Raw genomic sequence first — 6,439 nt, 5'->3', positions numbered from 1 at the left:
CCTATAATCATAAAATAATACATGCTTATTGAAGAATACTTGGAAAATTCAGAAATAGAAAGGATTCTTTTTATAAATTTATTTATTTTATTTTTGGCTGCATTGGGTCTTCATTGCAGTGCTTGGGCTTTCTCTAGCTGTGGTGAGCAGGGACCACTCTTCGTTGCAGTGCGTGGGCTTCTCATTGCGGTGGCTTCTCTTGTTGCGGAGCATGGGCTCTAGGCGCGTGGGCTTCAGTAGTTGTGGCACGCAGGCTCAGTAGTTGTAGCGTACGGGCTTAGTTGCTCTGCAGCATGTGGGATCTTCCCAGACCAGGGCTCGAACCCGTGTCCCCTGCATTGGCAGGTGGATTCTTAACCACTGCACCACCAGGGAAGCCCCTAGAAAGGATTTTTAAAAATAAAATATTTGTTCACTCTTCCTCTTTTGTACCTTTTGAACTTTGTACGGTGTGCATATATTTCCTATTGACAAAATAATGGAAGGACATAAATCCATCTGTTCAAATATCCTGTTTGATTTTCTTTGTTTTGTAATCACCAGCTTGTGTTGTGAACCACTGAAGTAACAGCCAACCCGCTTCACTGACCACCATAGGCATCTCTTGGAATAAACCAGATAGTTTATTCCAGTTGCCAACTTTAACTATATTCACCCCCAGTATTTTCTAATCGTAGCCCCTATGCAGGCTCAGTGCTGAGGAAATGAATTATGAAACTAGTCTAAGCAAAAATAAAGTTTAGTACGAAAGCAAGGTCAAAAATAAAATTTAGTACGAAAGCAAGGTCAAGGATCCAAACCTAAGGTATCTATCTATTCATTCTCTCTCTCTGATTCCACAGGCCCAGTTCTTCCCTTGTAATCACAAGGCATCACTGGGGATGCAGGATTCCAAGCCATGCACTGCCCTTGTTCAAACTGACAGAAAAACAATGTCATCAGCATGAATCAATAGGAATGGTGCATTTAGCCAGGAGACTCTTATTTCTGGGGACTGGATGGGCACTTCATTTCGAAGTTTATATTAGTGTCAGATTTAGCAGTATGGCAATGTTTTCCAAACTTTGTCACAGGGAAGTAATTCTGGCATGTGTACATATGTAATGTCTATATATGTATGTATGAGTATAAAAAGTACTATAGAGTGGGTGGCTTAAACAACAGAAATTTATTTTCTCACAGTCTGGAGGCTGGAGTCCGGGATGGGGTTGCCAGCATGGTTGCGCTCTGGTGAGAGCTCTCTTCTAGGACTGCAGACGGCTGCCTTCTTGCTGTGTGTTCACACGGCTTTTCCTTGGTGCTGTGGAGACAGGGAGAGAGATCTCTTCCTCTTCTTATATGGCCATCAATCCTATCGGATTAGGACCTCACCCTTATAAACTCATTCAACCTTAATTACCTCCTAAAAGCTCCACCTCCAAATGCAGTCAGATTGGGAGTTAGGTCTTCAATATATGACTTTTATTTTGGAAGTAGCATAATTCACCAGATATATATACATATATATATATATGTATATATTACAAATTTGATTTTATATACACACTTCCAGGTATTTCACCAAAGTTTTCTCGTTTTTGATTTTATTTTATTACTGTCCCTTACTGCAGTTTCCCTTACCCTATAAACAGAAATTGCCAATGTTCTTCTATTTTTCCTATTCTCAAGGCTCTGAGAATTGGAGCTAAGCGATAACCCTGGGTGTTGGGCAGGGACCACTGAACCAGGACTCACAACTCATGTCTTGCTATGTGATTCTGAGACTGTATCTCTCCTTAAAAACCTAAAGTCTAAAAAAAAAAAAAAAAAAAGAAAACCTAAAGTCTTCCACCTGTAAAATGGGATTAATAATCTATAAACCTGTGAAAGTGTGAAGAAAGAGTAGTTAATAATTTGTCGTGTAATGTTAGCTCTTTGTAATAAAAGTTTCAAAATGAAATGCAAAGATTTTAATTCAAAGGTATGAAGCTGATTGCTAAAGTTTAACAGACATTCTCAGCAATTACCATGTGCCCTAAAAACATTAACTCAGTCTCAACAACAATGGTATGAGATAAGTTATCTGTTATCACCACCTTCTCCATTTTATAGAAATACAGAGAAGCAGAGTAACTGGTCCATGGCTATAGAGCTAATTAGGAACAGAGTCAGGAGTCACATCCCGGTGGCAGTTTGGTGTTAAGAGACCAGTTACCATGCAGTCATGAACTATGAAATTGCTGCTTATTTACTTCTAATAGTGTCACTTCCTTGTTCAAAAACCTCCAGTGGCTCTTAAAGCCTAAAGTAATAAAGTAAAACTCATTTGCTTAGCAATAGACCCTCCAGCAACCTTTCTTTCCTGTTTTGTTCCCCATGAAAATCCTTTCTTCATCCTCCCTGCTTCCACCGTGCTCCAGCTGCACAGGACTAGTCACTTTATCTGGAACCCATTTATTCTCATGCTCCTCTCCACCTTCCACATTTTACACCATCTACACCTTCAAGGTTCTTCCAAAGTGCCATCTCCTTCATACATTTTCTCCTGCACCTCTCAACCCCAGCTGGTTGTTTTTTTCCCACAAAATTTTCTCTTTCCTCTTGTCCCTGCTTGTATTAGTTTCTGGCTTTTCTTTCCTTTTGTTACATTCCCTCCCAACTAAATGATGGGATTCTTGAGGGGTGCAATATGCTTTCTCATAGAACTTTAAAATTTTTCATTATAATTTTAAATCATTATTGTTCTTCTTTGATAAGCAAATGTATGCAGGCTTATTGCAAAAAATAACACGTTACAGAAATACATCTCTTAGAAAGTGAGATTCGTCATTACAGTCCCTCTTCCCATGCCCTAAGAGAACTGTGCCTAACAGCTTGGAATATAGTCTTTTAGACTTTTTTTCATGTAATACATACGTACGGTTTTTATTTACAGAAATGGGATTGTATTATACAGGCACCTTTGTACCTTTTTTAGTCCTACTTATTTAGTATTTTTTCATATAGAAAAAATTTCATATAGTATTTTTCATTCTTTTTTAACAGCTGCATAGTATAAGATTATATGGCATTAATGGTATTTACCTGTTCAATCCCTTGCTGATGAGAATGACTTCCAAATTTCACTATTATGCTGCAGCAAATGTGTATATATATTCCAGATATACACTTCGTATATACACATAAACATACACTCCATCTATACTATATATACCTCCGGATGACTTTCTGTAGGACAAATCTTTGGACATGAAATTGCTAGCTGAAAAGGAAAGGAGATTCTAAATGATGATAGTTATCGAAAATGTGGAGGGAAAGAGTCTTGTTTTTTGTCTTCCTGAATCCTTCACAAACTTGGTGGTTAAGAGGGGGCCAGCTCTGGCGTCAGACTGCACAGGCTTGTAACTAGGCTTGGTCTCCATGTTTTAGTCATCTCATCTATAAAATGGGGAAATGGTAGTACCTTACTCCCAGTGTTGTAAGACTTAAATGAGACAATACATGTAAAGCAATTAACATTTAGTAAGCACCTGGAAAATAAGTAAGTACAAGATATATGGGAGGAAAAATAGTTAATAGGTTCAGATCATTGTTTGCTGAATGAATAGGACTGAATAGAACAATAGCAGTTTGAGTAATCTTTCTAGAAATGGATGGTACTTTGCTATTGAAACCAACAACAACTCTTTATAAAATGACCAGCTAGCACTAGAAGTGCGATGGCCTTGGAGCAATTCATCTTTGTGCGAAATTAACTGGCCTGAACCAGGATCAACCACTGACCTTGGCCTCTTCAGTCCCACACTTTCCCCAACGGAACTACCTGGCCCCAGCTTCAGCCTGGTACCTTCCATAATGGGTGTCTCTGAGGACAGAGCACAATGTTGTTCCCCAGAGGGTGCCCTGGCTCACCACTGAAGGTCGTTAGGGCATCTAGTTACCCAGCCGTGAACACTGAAAATGAATAGAAAAGTGCATAAATGGGTATAGAGTATAAGGCTCTCTGTTTAAATTCTTAGGTTCTGGACGAGTAGTCTCCATCTTCATGGAAAGGTTCCCACATCAATACTAGAAGATTCTGGGGGTAGTCAACCCTGGGTTCCAGAAACACCTCTGCCACTAACCAGCTGCAAAACCTTCAGCAAATTGTTGAACCTCATCTTGCACTGATACAACAGGGGACTGAGAGAGCTGATGTGAAAGGCCTTTTTTGACATTCCTTTCCCAATAGGTGGAGTCACATTTTCAGACATCCGGGCTGTTTATTGCACTGAAAAAAATGAATGCATAAAATCAGTCAATGTAAATACTTTCAAAATGTGTCGGAGATGGCAAAAGGACCACAGCAGGGCTCAGACTCAATTGACACTCTGTGCCACTACGGGAGGGGGTGGCAGGAGACCTCTGAGGAAACAGTGGAAATACAGGAGTCAGAGAAGAAATTGTAATCTAACTGGGGCCAGGTCCTGGCTACCGATAAATGTGGCAGTAAACGGGGATCCCAGTGAAGTACAAGCATCACCCAAAGGGCACTGATGACCCCCCAACCCCACCCCAGCCCAACACTGGAGTCAAATTGTCCCCATCTTCTCAGGCCCATTTCAAAATTCACTACTTCCTTCTCGAGGACCCCTCCCAAACATATGCGTGTGCGCGCACACACACATGTCTTGTTCCTCTAAAAGTTGGTAGTACTTTGTCACTCCGTGCCATTTTCATGGCATTTCCAGGAGGGATACAAGGCTGCGTCAACCTCCTAGTAACACTTGCATCCTCTCGACGAGCTTTGCCTCCCAAGCATCCAGTACAGTAGTGCTCAGGAAATATTTGTGACTGTGATTGAGTAACTCAGGCAGGCCCCGCAGGGACTAGAGTTTTATGGGTTTAATATGTACCATACCATGGAATCTGAGACTTTTTACCTCATGGCTCATACTGGAAACCATCCCTTCCAGTCGGATTTACTGGGAACTGGATGGAATTTTGTTCCATTTCACCCTGAAAACCATAATCTAATTTTTCAATTCAAAAACATTTACATAGCACCTACTTCACGTTCGGCAGTAATCCAAACACTCTACAAATGTTAACTCATTCACTCTTTGTAGGCATCCAGATGTAGAAAATAAGGCACGGAAAGGTTGTCACTTGCTCTGGGATCAAAGCTAATAAGCACCACAGCTGGGATTCAAACCCAGGCCATCTGGTTCCAGAGTATATGCTCTGCCTGAAATTTATGTGAGTGGCAAAAATCTTCATGAGCAGATAGAAAAAAAAAAAAAAATTTGACGTTGATGTATTTATTTCAAAGGAAATGCTTTTTTTCTTGTGTCCCCCTTTCCTTCCTCATTCAAAGCAAAATGTTCTAAAGCAAACAGTCTTTTTTCACACCTGAGAGAGCAGGTCGGTTCATTTTTGCTTTGGCAATCAAAATGGAAGAGGAAACGTGTGGTTTCATCACTGGTGCTTTCGGGGTGTGTGCTGAGCGTGGTCCTACCTTCCTCCCGGCTTGTCTGGCTGGGGCCCCCCTCCCCCAGGCTTTGCTGCCTCAGGTCCTGGAGACTTTTTAACAGTCTGCCTTTCCCCTTCCAACACTGGGACGTGGACCAGCCTTTCCCGCAATCCCGCCCATCCAGCCTTAAGGGTCTTCTTCGGCCCTCCCCTGCGTCAAAGCCTTGTAACTAGGACTCGACCTTATCAACTATATTTGCACCAAAATCCCCAGGAATCGCAGCTCCCGGTCGGTCCAACATCCCAGGGTCAATCCACTACGTTTTCTGTGTTTCGAATGTTATGTGCCTGGCTGCATGTACATTGAAATATCTATCTCCTCACGTGCGAGGCCGGTGTCAGAACCTGACAGACGAGCCATTGATAACTGTGGGACCCAGGGCAAATTCCTTAACGTCTCTGAGTCTCGGTTTCCTCATCGTGAAGGGGATTGATACCCATAGGGTTGCAGCGTGGATCAAATGCGGTAACGCAGAGGCTGCACCGGCACCCGACAGTTCTCTTAGGTTCCTCTTGGCAATATTACTTAATACCTGCTGCTTGTCTGTTTCCCATTTTCCCCCAGAGCTCCCTCCCGCTCCGAGGGCTGGAAAGGCGTCTTTGCGTCACGCTCTGAAAAAGTCCCTATACAGCCGTTAGAACTTACGACCCCCCTGGGCTCCTGGGGCACATGCATGACAACCCGGGAGAATCTGAGATGCTTCCTTCGACGCTAACCCTAAACCCCGATGGCTGAAGGCTCCGGGTCCCGGGAAGGCCAGGCTGAAGTCGCTGGAGCGGGGTGGGGGAGGAGGTGGGTGCTTTGGGAAGAATAAACGGGGTAAAGAGTGAGTCCGCGGGCCGGCTCGTCTCCCTGTTTCTAGGATGCCCTCATCCCCGGGCCCCTTTCCCACTCGGACACCTGCTGCCCGGGGCCGGCGTCGGAAGCAGGGCCTCCCCCGGCGCGGGC

At 43.1% G+C, this 6,439-nt stretch overlaps 1 long non-coding RNA gene across 1 annotated transcript; it reads right to left on the bottom strand.

The window, feature by feature from the left end:
* Nucleotides 1-319: 319 nt before the first annotated feature.
* LOC112413169 (uncharacterized) lies at nucleotides 320-6,431 on the bottom strand. Its single transcript, XR_003005914.1, has 3 exons — nucleotides 3,064-6,431; nucleotides 1,181-1,300; nucleotides 320-380 (listed from the first exon to the last, which is right to left on the bottom strand). It is a non-coding gene; the product is annotated as an uncharacterized LOC112413169 (long non-coding RNA).
* Between the last annotated feature and the right edge of the window lie 8 nt (nucleotides 6,432-6,439).

Source organism: Neophocaena asiaeorientalis, unplaced genomic scaffold (assembly GCF_003031525.2).
Source record: "Neophocaena asiaeorientalis asiaeorientalis breed wild unplaced genomic scaffold, Neophocaena_asiaeorientalis_V1.1 scaffold14, whole genome shotgun sequence".
In the NCBI taxonomy this organism is placed as follows: domain Eukaryota; kingdom Metazoa; phylum Chordata; class Mammalia; order Artiodactyla; family Phocoenidae; genus Neophocaena; species Neophocaena asiaeorientalis.
This window is presented reverse-complemented; position numbering and strand designations above follow the sequence as displayed.